At 38.9% G+C, this 15,041-nt stretch overlaps 1 long non-coding RNA gene across 2 annotated transcripts in view; it reads right to left on the bottom strand.

Annotated features, from left to right (window-relative positions):
- Positions 1-15,041, bottom strand: part of LOC142054929 (uncharacterized) — a 210,489-nt gene that overhangs the window by 80,278 nt on the left and 115,170 nt on the right. The gene's annotated exons all lie outside the window — the stretch shown is intronic.

The raw sequence follows: 15,041 nt of genomic DNA, 5'->3' as shown, positions 1-15,041 counted from the left end.
TTTACAGCACATCTCATGATCACAAAAAAAACAGAGACGCATATTTCTTTTAACAGTTGAAATTGCTGCAAGTGATTTAACTGTCATTTAATCTGATTCCTCTCTTCTGTCTGTGGAGAAATATGTTTAATGTACTGGAAATTATGTTAATAAGAAAAAGCATTATCTCATTTAATGAAATAAATATACAAATATTTCAAAATAAAATAAAGAGGCAATCTTCACTGAGGAAAAAATGTCTCTTATGGTTTGCATAAAATAAACAAATGAGAAAAATTAATGAATACATTGAAATATACTGACAAAAATTATGCCTGAACTCAAAAGGGAAGAAAAAGAGAAGGTGACTGAATTGCATCTCACCTAATCAAATGTTTTTTGAGAAAACACAAAAGCAAGCTTAAAGGATCAGAGTACAAATTATTTTGTAAAATTATTTAATTACCCTAGGGCGAAACTTTTTTTCCCCTCCTTTAAAAAGCCAGTCTTCCTGCCTTGCTTTGGTTTTATTTTCTTCAGTTGGTGTTGAAATAATATTCATTGTTTAATGACTGCAATTGCTTCATCCTTTCATTATCTTTGATCCTTTGCCACAAAACATATTTAATTTATGGCAAAGAACTTTGAACCCCTCTGATTTAGTTAATCATAGCAGTCAATAACTCTATTTCTAAGCTTTTACACTATGAAATATGTAACTAGCATGCACTAAGGTTAAACAAATATTGTTAGTGGTGAGAAAAACTTGTAGCAATTATGTAATAAAAGCATGACCACTGCAACAGAAACACATAATTAGGGATTTAATTACAGACATCAAAACAAAATAAAGATGTCAATAAAAAAAAAATCTTCTGTGACAAACTGATTGCATTTCCCAGTTCTGCAATTCTATATCTTAACGTATTTCTTTATGTTTTGTTGTTTTCCAGAAATAAACAGCACAAAATAAAAATAAGATATTCAGCGTCATCTGTTCAGGTGCAACTGAGATAGAAATTTGATTAAATCCTGGGTTTACTTTCACACGGGCAAGGATTAGTGCCTTAAGTACATTCAACAGTGGATTTTTTTTAAGATTCCCCTTTAAAAAGAACCAGCAGTGATGAGTATGCTGTGTTGCAGATTCATTTGGGGAGTTTGTCGTTTGTGTCACATACCTTCTCAAGGCATTTTTCTAAGTGCACTTGTTTCTTTCTTTGACTCCCCCCTCCTTACCAAGTGCTACGGATCATAACAACTCCCGCTCAGTCACTTCTGCTACCGAGAATAACTAGCAAGAGCATGATGTGTAAAGATCTCCAGTTACTTTCTTACTTGAAATACATAGTTTTACTTTCCTACAGTTCTCCTTTCGATTTACGCACTTACCAATCTGAATTTGAGCAGGACAGAAGCTATGTAGTGAATGTTTTGGGGTAGTATTAAACAGGTCACCTTTTTATTTTAAAAAACATCTAAGAAATCCTTACAGTGAAATTCTAAATCCACTGAAGTCAGTACCAGAACTGCCACCAGCTTCAATGGGGATTTCAACTGGTGTTTCCAGAGGCTCTCTTTTTCCTAGTCTACTACTTCTAGAGTTTTAAGACATTCTTTTCCTCCTGAAACAAGCACTGGGAAAAACAGAAATCTTCCATCTTGATGTCCTACACCTGATCTATCTGATTACATGCTTAAGCTGTAACGTAATCGTTACATACAAAGCAAATCATACAGAAAGCGGTTGCTCTGAAGTGTAATTATAACACATGTGAAACAAGTAATCCATTTAAACAAATTTTGCATCGCTATGTCTTTATATATATACACACACATACATAAGCAACCAGACTCTGTACAATTACCAGGATTTGTTTTAAATTATTTACTTTGGTTTTCTGCTAAATTTCAACCCTACAGAAAGTATTTCCTACAGCTTTTGTGGTCAGGGTTTACAGAGATATTCAGGAGAAGACAACCCTATATATTCAAAACTTATTCCTCTAATTCAAGGTTTACAGGACGTTTAAAAACAAAATCCTAAACCTCACTGTATTTCTTTTATAACTAGAGTGGAGAATGTGCAGCAGTACAAATGAATTAGGAAATTACTCTCCTGCCGTGAAAAAAAAATTACGCTGTTAACGTGCAGATATGCATTAAAAAACCCCACTAATTCAATATGACGAGAAAGTAGGAGGTTTAGTACAAAACCCTCTCACCTTGAGTAATGTGGATGTTAATAACTGACAGTGATAACTTGCCTTACAAAGACGCAACACACCTTAACAACCCAAACGCAAAATGCAGAGGTCTCTGATCCACAGAAGCGGTATGAATGTGTCTCACTGTTAACCTTCACAGACACAAGGGTTGGACCTCTGTCAGGGAAGCATCCCATGAGCCTGCTATGAAGGGGCTTCCTGAGGTAAGCCCTTGAAGGAAGATGAAACACACACACACACACCACCCCAAAAAAGCCTATTCAAAGAGTTTGCCCCCAGTCAGAAAGAGGAGGTCAGTGAATGGCACTTGCAGACTGGGGGCAACCCAGCGAGGGAGCATTTCAGAGCACCTCTGGGTCCTCCCGGCACCATGCCAGAAGTGGCTCCAGTCCCCAAAGTGCTCTGGATTAGACCTACAAACCTGGCAAGTTGAAAAGTTATAATAATCCTATATATTCCTGTTGTAACAACACTTAAGGGAGCTGGATCAAAAGACTGGAAGTACTGGCATTTCCGATTCCAATGTCTTCTGAGTGAGCAAAAGACTATTGACATGAACAAACCATCTTGTCAAGGTACAAAGAAAGAAACCCCAAAAATCTCTTTTTAAAAAGGTGTCTGTTTTTAAGCAGAGTACTTTAAACTTACATCTAAAAAATATCAGAAAGCTATACCTGACACAAACCTGAATTTTTTCCCATTCAAGATTCTGAAAGAAAAACATCCTTTTTCCTTAAGGATACTTTTAGTGAGAAAGCTTAATTTTTTAAAACAAAATCAAGTAAATCAAAGTTTCTAAAAATCAACACCTCTTTTCTGTTTTTCTCTTGCCTTTTTTATTAACACCTTTATCTCTTTTTCCTGATTTCTGGTTCTATTCTTGATAGGAGAAGAAAGTGTGAAAGGAAACAACAAATCTACTTAAGGTAGTACTCAGCAATAACTTTGACTACAGAGATTTTTCAACTGAAGACATTTAGTATACTGAATTTCAGCTATCTTGCACATTAAGCTTTTCTCAGTTTAAGGCTGAATATTGATGAAATTAAACCCAGGACTTATTCCTTACATCTGCAGAGGAAATCTACAAATATAGCCCTTTTCTGTCCATGCTGTGAGCAAAAATAAAATCCCTCCTTGATGGGTACAGCTTCCACCATCTTTTAGGATCCATAAACTTGTCAAGAAAAAGGATGGCACAGACAGATCTTCACAACCACATCTCCAACTCCACTCATCTTTCAGCCCGTCACACTCCCCTTGCGGTCTAGAAGACAGCGATGCTGTGAAAGCAGATGTCTATATGTGATCTGAAAGCCTCCCTACGCAGAGAAAAGAGCTCCTACTCCTCTGCAGACAGCCCAGCTGGAATCATGAGGAAGCGTTTGCCACTATGCAACCTCTGCAGCAAGTCACTAATCACACCTGAGATGTGCGGGTAGTTTCTTTAACGGTGGTGGCAATACGGACCATGGCCACACAGATTTAATGCTTTGTGCCTGTTGTCAAACCCGAAGATGAAGCTCCTGGTTTGTCTTGCAGTATGTGTAAGCACCGTTAGTTGCTTCAGTTACTCTTTCCGACCTTTTGGCTCCTGTAAATTGAACAGGTACTGCAACATAGTCTGCAACATCAGTATAGAGACTGAAAGCTAAAAGTAAAAAGCTAATAGTATCTTACATACTTCTGAAGTTTCTCCTGCCCCTTTCATGTAATTCCTATAGCCCTTTATCAGTCTTTTTAAACATATTTGAATTTATTTGATTTTCACATTTTCTCCCTCTGTTCCTTTAATGAAAAGAATTAATTTATATACCTTTGAAGAGAGCTCTCTGCTTTCCCACAATGCAACAGGCCATGTTTTCTTCAAAATGGGAGTCATAAAGATCAGGAGTCATAATTTTCAAGCCTGAACCTCAGTGAGGTGAACAAATACTGAATCTAGAAAATCAAGTAGGTGCTTGAAACCAGGAAATGGAAATGCATCTGCTTGAGCAGAAATGCAGAATTTGAATACCAAACTGTGAACCTCTTCACCCAATTTTTTTTTTAAGGGTTCATATTTCTTAAACTAAACATTTTTGCAAACTACACTGTATTGCTTCCATCTCCTCTACAGAAATACATCATTAAGGCAGCAACACTGAAGTTTCACTAGAACAAGAGAGAATTTCAGAACAGGAGGAAGAGTTAGCCTATATGGCGCTTAAGCTTTGCAGACCTATTTCAGTTACATTATGCAGACTGCAAATATTGCTTCGTTTGATTCACATCAAAGACAGCATTTTTAATCAACTCAGCGGAACTAAAGCAGTAAGGTGTGCCAAGTAATTTGTTTTAACTCCCCTCACCTTGTTTTCAAAAGTGACACTTGAGAGCAGATGTCTCAAAACCTCCAGCATCCTTGATACATATATTTCAAAGAGTTATCAATAGCTGAAGATCAAACTTCGGCACCCTCCTTCCACAGAGCATTCTCAAAGGTGCTTGAGAGTGAAAGTAAATGCATGACAGCCTTCACCTAGTTGAGACCAGTTAAAAAGCACAGCATGGCCTTGAATACAGAGATATATTTTTCCTTCCTGTAGAATTCCACACTGATTTATTGTGACAGATAACTTTGGCTCAAAACACGAGTTACAATATACCTCTATAAATAAATAATTTTTTTTCCTATAAAGGCAGGCTTTCTGCTTTCTTGTTCTTCATAGAAGGCACTTGTGGTCACATTGGCCAGGCTGGAAATCAACTTGTGACTTTACACTTCATCCTTCAAGGCTTCTCTCTTTCTCTTGCAGCAACTGCAATGGCAGCAAGCATGTATGTATTATTCAGCACTGACAATTCAAGCTGTAGACACCTCATCATCCCACAAGAATGTCCCCCATAACTGAAACCAGAAGAAACTATCCATAGAGTAGTCAGTGCGCAAACACAGAAGTAGATAAGCAAGAGCAAGACAGACACTCTCAACATGAGTAATGACAGAGTTCCTGTTCTGCCAAATGAGCTTTTGTCCTTCCTTATCATTCTAACAAGTCAACCTGGGAAACCATCTGCAAAACTGAGAACAAGTAGCAATTTGTTGTGAAATATGTTAAAAATCCCTTCCTCGCAACTTGGGAGTAACTAGACATATTTATCACAGTGTTTCCCAGGTAGCCCTTTTTAAGAATCTACACTTGTACAAGAAGAATTTTCAGGTTATGAAAACAGCCATAACATCTAAATTTAGGTAAGTTGTCAGACATGTAAGTCTGGAGACTTGTAAGTGTTCTTATTTCCAGTTTTTCATAAAACTCAAAGTGTCCCCTGCTTCTCATCCACTCAAACTACAAGCAGTTAAGTTTCTCTGAGCTTCCTCTAGCACATCTATACCTGGCCATTCCTTGCTAGAACCCAGTGAAAATGTGCTTACAAATACAATTAAGTGTTTTCAGGCTTCAAACACTGTTCAGCATCAGCCCCACTGAAGTACTAGAGAAAAGTTAAGGCAGATTTTTCCCATAGTATTATTTTTGTCCCTTTTTTCGGTTTTTCGGTTGACTTCCATATGGGTAGCAACAGTCTGTTGTTGGGTGATAAAATTAGAACATCAGAGAAAGCCTAACTAGAATGCAATCTATCACTGTAGTATTCCACTGTATAGAATTTCTATTCCTTAAATAAACATATTTCTTTAAAGTGTCAGCATAACCAAGAAATCTGATCTTCTAGACAATATTCCAGGCTTGATGCATTTTTATTGCTCCCCAGTAATGAAGTTTTAACTCTTGATATATTCCTCCTATTTAACTGCCATTTCAACAAAACTAAAATGATCAATTTCCAAAGTTGGTTCAGGCAGAGCCATGACATTCTGCAAAAGAATTTGCCCAGGTGTTCTCTCTGAAAGCACCCACCATTACACTTCAACGACAGGAGAGAGGAGGTAGAAGAATAAAGAACATATTTAAATGCATAACAGAATTGAGGCTATAAATTCGTTTCGCACTAGTTGCACATGTAAATAAGGTGTACTGAGTAACTTTTTTTTTTCCTCTATATTTGCAGTTTGCAAAGTAAGTGCTAGTATTATGTAAAGCTCCCATGTGGTGTAAATGGCATTGCTCTATTAACTTCAGTGAGTCGCCCTTATATACACTGTAGATTTAATGATGATAACTTCTATTCAAAGTTATGACTACAGAAAGAGATTTGAATGAACTACTTCTATCCCATTTATACTTGTCATTTGGGATTAGCTAATCCCAGATCAACTCTGTACACAATATATAATTGCATATCAACAATATCAGCCTGAAAATTTGTCTCACTTCTAGTAGTTTCCCAAGCCAATCATTTTTATCCTGCTAATGAACCTTTTGTTACAGTGGATATGATTCTGCCAGGAATTTAATGCGTGTAAATGTAATGACATAAGAGCATTACATAACCACTCTCCTACAGGAGTTTATACAGTACAGAATATAATGAAGCCAGACTATAAATGATGCATATACCTGCAAAGGGAAAGTAGCATTTTTTAATTTAGTGAAACGCTATAAATAACAATGTGGCAAGAAATGGTTTCAAGTGTTTCAAAATGTTTGGAGAAAGGGACCAATCGATATGCTGCTGAATCACTAAACATAAAAGAAAAAGACAGCTAAAAGATTAGAAGGCACATCCTAAGAAATTTAAAGAGAAAAGCTATCATAAAAATGTAGAACCACCCCATCCTACATTAGAGAATGTTCTCCCTAGTTTTTTCCTCAAATTTTGGAATCAAAGGCATCTGCAACAGGAATTTGAACGTTCAAGACCAGATTCTGAGGCTGACTGTTCACATCAGAACATGCTTCATTTTACATCAACTGGCCCAGTGGACTTACACCTAGCAAATATTAACTTCCACAACAAAGGAAACAAGCAACTCTTGCAAATTTTCCAACAGTGCTTAGCCTCTGCGTACCTGCTCAAAAGATAACTCAGCAATCTTTATAGAATAATATCTGAATGAAATCCTCCCATCTCGGTCCTCTTCCCTCCCTTCCTTTCAACCACACAGAGACCTTTAAAAGAGCAAGACAAGGTAATATACGTACCCAACGTTCAGCTGCAATAACAGCTTGGGAAATACAACTATGTCCCTAAAATAAATAGTGTAATTGTTTGCATTTAGACAACTGAAAAGAATGACTGTCATCTTGCATAATTCCTGAATTTACCTCAGACAACATTGTAATTTCAAGTATGCTTCCTAAAACATTTTGTGCTATGGTTATTTATGTTATCCTGACTAAGAAGTACTCCTCTTGTCATATGTATAAATAAATTAGTGTGTAAGCAGACACTAAAGTGTGTCTATTTTACATACAACCACCTCCCTATTTTCCCCCCATCGACTTTGTGTTTGACAGAAGGAATTTCACCTCTGCCCACTCATTCCCATTCTGGTATCAGCGAACTCAAGGCAAACAACTCACAACTCCTTACTGAAATGAAATTACATTGGAGAAATTCTTTCTGAGTTTTGACGATCTTATTTATTGCAGAAAAATGCAAAACAGATATTTCTGAGTATCATCAAAATCCACTATCAAAGATGCTTAACTTTTTATTATTACTATTTAGCAAGAATGAAAGCCCACCATTTTAAAGTAATCTTTCAACATGATAAGCCAAAACTCTGGAAATAAGGTCTGTTGGAAAAGTCCAGCTGTATCATAAATTAAACCACACTAAAATAACATTAAGGTGTAATTTAAGACCCTCAAAGTGAGGGAGCTCAGAGTGAAGGCTCACTACTTTTCCCGTGTGAAAAAGGTACTATACTGCAACTAATTGGGGTTTTTGTTTTGTTTTGTTTTTCCGCACGCCAAAAGTACTTAAAGAAACATATAACATTGTGGAAGTTCTGTGTAAAACACAGAAGCAGACAGCACAAATTAATTTGTCATATGAACTGATAATGTTTGCACAGCATTTAAAAAGGATGTGAAGGATGCAAGCTGCCAAACACTTAGGATCCATGTATAAATCGGACTTTCTATCATGTGTATTTCATTACCATGTAACTCTTCCTTCCCAGTTCATACATTATAATATACTGCTAAAAAGTGCAGTATTAATTTTCAGATCCACAGCACTATATATGTCCATTTTAGAAGCATTTTTATGCAGGGACCAACCTGTACATTTTAAAAGCCCATCATGGGTCCCCCACATTGGCACATTTTGGGCACTAGGAAAGATCCCTGCAAGTCCGTTCACACAATAGATCGAGGAGTTTCCCCCAGAGTAATGTTTTTACAAAATTACACACAAGAAAGACAGCATTTCATCAGCCCCAAGGGCGGATTCGAACTTGGACTGCAGGTGTCTGCAGGTCTTGGAAGTAATGAATACCACATCAAAACCAGTTCACACCACTTTGTGAGGTTGTACAGTTGATTCCAATAAAATATATAACATCTGGTATAAATAATTATTTTGTTGATTTTATACTTTATCCCATTTTGCTTGTATATACTGTGTTAAAATGTAATATATTACTCAGTAGCTATAAAGGGCCTTTTCTGGTCTTTTCAGTGGTGTTATTGTCTTTCACATCCTGTCAGAGCATTAAGATGTCATATAACTTTGCAACAATTTACTGCACAAACCAACATGCACTACCCTAATATTATATGGACGACTAAGTATGCTGGTGTTGCTTTATTAAAATACATGCTTTAAGAGTCTGCCCAAAGCATGGGCTAGAACACCAACTGCAACTATGGCAGGAGCAAAAGGAAGCATGTTGCTTTTGAAAAATGATTCCTTAGTCCAGTCTTATCAGTAATACGCAAAAATCAGTCTCTCCCACCAGAGCTGGAGTACAGGAGACAGGGCGCATGCACCTGTATATGGTGATCTGGTTTCCACTTCATAGTGCTGCACAGCCAGACCAAAGGTACAGGCGCTCCCTAAACGCATGCACTGTAACTGCTGCAACACACAGTTCTCTAAAAACTAGCATCAGTTAAAAAACGGATGATTCACAACTATTTAGTATTTGCAAGGGACCCCCTCTGTATTTGCATGGGACCCCCTCTGTATTTGCATACAGCATACAGGATTGTAAACCCACCAATTTTGTTATTTTGAAAGTAAAAACTGGTCAGTAGCCTGTTATGGTACAAATTAAGATTTTAAACTGCCATGTGTACTGTCTACCCCAAAGGACCTATTAAAAAAGATAAAAATAACTTTTTACAGGTGGTTTTGGACATCCTTTTAACCAGGTAACATAGGGAGACAAACTAGTGGTGCAACAGCACAGGTTGGGGGGGGATGGGACTGTGATTGGCAATCCTTGATGACTCTCCAATAAAAATAACAAATACCACCACCACAATGATGGGCCTTCCTTTAAGAAGATGACAAGAATATTTTCTATCCTATAGAATGTTTGCATCAATCACGTACCTGTGGCTTTCACAGTGAGCTGGGCTATTACAAGATTGATGATAAGCTCAAACACAATACTTGACCTAAATACATTATGTAGCAGTAGTTGCCTGTTAAGTAGGTCAGCACAGGCTCTTAAAAGTTATGCAAAACTTATTGCTGCCACACAGCCAGCATGTCACTAGTCAAGAAGTACGAGAATCAGTTTTATAGGCTGAAGGAAATCTCTTCTCATCATACGAAAATCTGTTTTGCCATACTTAAAATCTCTTAAATACCAGAATATGCTGCTTGTCACGTGTCTTTAGGCCTCCAAATGAAAGAAAAGTGAGGTGGGCAGCTGATGAAAAGCCTAACAATCCCAAGGATGATCCTGAGGTTCACACCTGTGGAAGATTTCTCTTTGAAAATGATTGTTCAAATAAATATTTTCCATTCTTGCAGTCAAACAAATAGTGATTTATGGGATGCATCAGACAAGCCTGTCAAGCTAAGGAAGTCTGTATTTAGTAGTGATTAATCGAGATAGCTATATTACCCTGTCTTCATCTTGGAAGCTCTCAAGCAGCATGGTGTAGAGTGGGCAACTGTACCTGTTGTGGTACTCACATGTGAGGCAGTATATCCACACAGCACGGCAGAGGGAACATTATACTTGCTAAAATGAAATGGTAACCGCTTAGCCATCCCTTTCTAAACATGTCTTCTCCTCTGTCTTTACCAACACTGTTGGGTCCCAGGCTTTCGAAACAAAATTGCCGGATGATCCAAACACCGAGAACCCATCAGTGGAGTTAGCACCTGAATTACTACAGGAACTTGACCCCCACAAATCAAAGGGCCCTGCCGCCATCCACCCGAGGGTGTTGAGAGAGCTGGCTGACGTCATTGCAAGGCCGCTCTCCATAATCTTCGAGAAGTTGTGGAGAACCGGGGATGTCCCAGAGGACTGGAGGAAGGCAAATGTTACCCCTATCTCCAAGAAAGGCTCGAGGGAGGATCCATGTAACTATAGGCCCACCAGCCTTACTTCAATCCCTGGGAAAGTTATGGAACGAATCCTCCTGGGGGCCATCACAAGTCAAATAAAGCACGTGATTGGGAAAAGCCAACAGGGCTTCACTAAAGGCAGATCGTGCTTGACAAACCTGGTGGCCTTCTATGACAAAGTGACTTGCCTGGTTGACATGGGGTTGGCAGTGGACATTGCCTACATGGACTTCCCCAAGGCCTTTGATACGGTCCCCCATAGTCTCCTCCTGGAGAAATTAATGCGTTATGGCCTAGACAAGTGGTCTGTGCAGTGGGTGGGGAACTGGCTGACAGGCTGCACCCAAAGGGCGGTGGTAAATAGCTCCTTTTCCAAGTGGCAACCTGTCACAAGTGGAGTCCCCCAGGGATCGATATTGGGCCCAATGTTATTCAACATCTTCATAAGTGATCTGGATACCGGCATCAAGTATAGCCTGATGAAGTCTGCACATGACACCAAGTTGAGTGGGGAAGTAGACACTCCAGAAGGGAGAGTTGCTCTGCAGGGAGATCTGGATAGGCTGGAAGAGTGGGCCAGCAAGAACCTTATGAAGTTCAGCAAGGACAAGCGTAAGGTCATGCACCTGGGAAAACATAATCCGGGAGTGCAACACAGGCTGGGATCCACCTGGCTGGAGAGCAGCTCTGTGGAAAGGGACCTGGGGGTCCTGGTGGACAGGAAGCTCAACATGAGCGAACAGTGTGCTGCTGCAGCCAAGAAGGCCAACAGGATGCTGGGTTGCATCAAAAAGGGCATCGCCAGCAGAGAGAAAGAAGTCATTATCCCGCTCTACTCAGCGCTTGTCAGGCCACACCTGGAGTACTGCGTACAGTTCTGGTCCCCACTGTACAAAAAGGATGTGGACAGGCTGGAAGGGGTCCAGAGAAGGGCCACCAAGATGATCAGAGGACTGGGAAGCTGCCATACAAGGATAGGCTGGGAGAACTGGGTTTGTTCAGCCTTGAGAAAAGGAGGCTCAGAGGGGATCTCATCCCCATGTACCAGTACTTAAGGGGTAGCTACAAAGAAGACAAACTCCATTTTTACAAGGAGTCACATGGAGAGGACAAGGGGGAATGGACACAAGTTGCTCTTGGGGAGATTCCGATTGGACACCAGAGGGAAATTTTTCACAGTCAGGACAGTCACCCATTGGAATAATCTCCCCAGGGAAGTGGTTGACGCGGCCACGTTGGACACCTTTAAGAGTCGTTGGGAGAGGGTGCTGGGCCATCTTGTCTAGACTGTGCTCTTCCTAGAAGGGTTGGACTAGATGATCTCTGAGGTCCCTTCCAAGCTGGGATTCTGTGATGTCTGTGTGCTAGAGAGCAGGGACTAGATGTGCCTTGCAGAATGAGGAGTGTCTCCCGACAGAACAAGGATACATCATGATGGGAGGTTTTAACCTCACATTATGAACAAAAATATCTTTTTGGCATCTTTTGACCTAAAAGCCATTAAGGTGCACTCCGCACTAAGCAATTGGCTATCTATATGTCCATGCACAACTGAGCCTCTAGAGGAGGCAACGTCCAGCCAGATTGTAGTGGGGCATGTTATTTAACTCCAAACTTCCATAATCTGTAGACTGAGTGAAATTTATAGCTTTCATCAGTCCATGATGCCAAACAGAGTGAGCCATTAATCCCTCAAAAGAGACTAGACTGGGCCTGCTATTCAAATGTTGTACAATAAAAGCCCAGGGAGCAGGATTTCAGACCCTGTTTCTGTCTCATCGTTTTCAAAGTCTTACCATCATTCTCACCACGTCACATTTTCATATACACTTACTCCCAGCATGAAAGTAGGAACGGCCATGAAGTTGTGGTCACATTGCTGAGTACTATGTATAATCTTCCTAGGAAGAAGCCTCTTCTAGACATGTATGCATTGGTGAGGACTTACACACTAGCTCTTTACACATTTCTCCTAACTACACTGAGCAACTTACTGACAGGTGTCAAAAAAAAAAAGCCACAACCACCACAAATAAACAAACAACTACAAACACACACACAAAAAAAAACAAACAAAAAAAACCAAACCCACCAAATCATAAGATAGGCTATTTACCAGTAAAAAGGATGTACCAAGAAAAAAAAATAAGTAAAAAAAATTTGTGAGAAAAGCAACCTTTTTTTCAGGAAAGTGTAAATCATCTACAGAAGTTTCCCAAAAATGCAAGTCTCATGAAGGCTTCCCACCAGCCTCTCAGTAACGTGGTTCATGTATGTAAGTTACATACTTTAGTTAGTGTTTAACTCAGAAGCTTTTCCTTTGAGACAAGTGGTTATTTTCTTTTTCTGTCTCACCTAGTGAATACGGCAATGCTCCACTATACTGTATTTGTGCCCTGCAGGCAGCAATGTCCCACCAACTTTCCACCACATGCTCATAACACAATGCAAAATAACAACAAAAAAAAGTACTATTTTGCATATTGAAAACAAAAGCATGCTATTGTGTTTCTTCTTTTATTGTTTTGTTATTTCATCATTATTCACCACAGTTCTTTCCTTCATTTGCAGAGTTTGGGTTTTAATGTAATGGCCATTCAATAAAAATGTTGCTTTTAAGGGTTTGCATATCATCCCATTTTCTCTTCAACCCTTCAGCAACCATATGGCAAGCAATCAGGTCTGCAATCACTAGGTCCATATTATGTAGAGCATGATTTCAGCATTATGCTATTACCCATCTGTTTCTGTAGAAAAAGACATGAACCCTTGTATAAGAGGTCAGTGGTTTCATTGCACACCGTATTCCAGAAATCTATCTCTGTTCACTTGAGATCACTTTTGTGATTTACTGTAGTCTTTTAGGCCAGGCTTTTTGGCTTCCCCCCCCCCCCCCCTTTTTTTTTTAAATACAGACAATCAGCACAATTTGCCTGTCTGTTGTATAAAATTATTTGTAACTGTCATTCTGTGCACTTAGGCTCTCTTAAAGATGTTCTCCTGAGATCACGCCATTTTCTTAAATAAGAGACAAAAGAGAGAGGAAGGCTTACCTATTTTCATTTGTTTAACAGACTTGTACAGGAATGATGAGGTTTACTATTCAGCATCAGTTCATTTATGATATAGTAAAAATTGTCTCTTTTGCTTTGTTTCTTTGGTTTTAGCAATCCAAAGCATGCAAATAGGTATTTATTTGGCTTTCCGTAGAAGAGGAATGCGCTATAAAAGTACAGACATAACGGTAATACGTCAGTTTTTAATTTGACCTAGGACTTGAATTCTGCCCATGACAAAGACAAGTCAATGAACTTCAACTGCGACCTATCAAGCTTATAAAAGAAAAAAAAAGACAAAGGAAAAGAAAAAGAAAGAAGAATCTAATACCAAGGAACGTAACTGCAGGCCACTCTGTTAACCATAACATGGAACCGGACACTTCAGTTCCCTACCACCCTATCACCATAAAGTCTCTGCCACAATAAAGAAATACAAAAACATATCCAAAATAAAATTCAACATCCCTTAAGTGCTATACTATCCAGTGCCCCTACAACATATTTAACTGGATAGCTATGCTTCACTAGAGAAACACAATGGAATTCTCTTTAACAACCTCTTGTAAGCAAACCACAGGCTTGAGTTTAAAAAAAAAGTTCTACATACAAACCATTCAACAAAAAAATAGCTTTTTTTATCCAAAATATTTTTAACAACAGATTTGTCAGGCACTTCCCAGGCTCGAAGAGCTCATAGCAAAAAAAAAAAAAAAAATTCAAATAATTTGAAAACATACACAGAACAAGGACAGAGAGGTATGATAGAGAAATATGAAATCCTGTGAGAAAGTGTTGAGGTAGCCTGATAGAGAGACATAGCATCACACCATGACTTGTCTCGACAGAAACTGCAAGCGCTACAGTAAAGAAAAGTCACACCATGTCAGATGCATGACTACATGGTGACATGAAGATGAATAGGAGGAACAGGAAAAGAAATAGAGCAAATCCATGCTATCTTGCAGGAATTTTAATAGCAGTTCTAGAAAAAAAAAAGGTAGAAAACTTTCCTAGATCCTAGGGAATCAAGGGAGTCTGGAAAAATGGGAATGAAGCAGCCAAGTTCTGGAAAACGCTGCCACCACTGGTGTCTAGACAGAAGACAATAGCAGAGGCTCTATTTAGGAAGAAGAGCTCCAAGTCAAGAACCGTTAAATACCTGGAAAAGCTCAGGAAAGGAGAGGGTAAGAATGGATGTAATTTGAGAGATGTTCTTGTTAGCTATGCACTTCTCAGAAGTCAATTATTTTGTTGAAGGAAGCTGAAACAAAGAGAAGTTAATTTGGTAAAGTTGGACATAAAATGGGTAGCAAAAAGCCACAGAAGCTTCTAAAACATCTGCAGTCCATTA

Source organism: Phalacrocorax aristotelis, chromosome 3, assembly GCF_949628215.1.
Source record: "Phalacrocorax aristotelis chromosome 3, bGulAri2.1, whole genome shotgun sequence".
Lineage (NCBI taxonomy): Eukaryota > Metazoa > Chordata > Aves > Suliformes > Phalacrocoracidae > Phalacrocorax > Phalacrocorax aristotelis.
The sequence above is the reverse complement of the archived record's forward strand: the minus strand, read 5'-3'. Positions and strand labels throughout refer to the sequence as shown.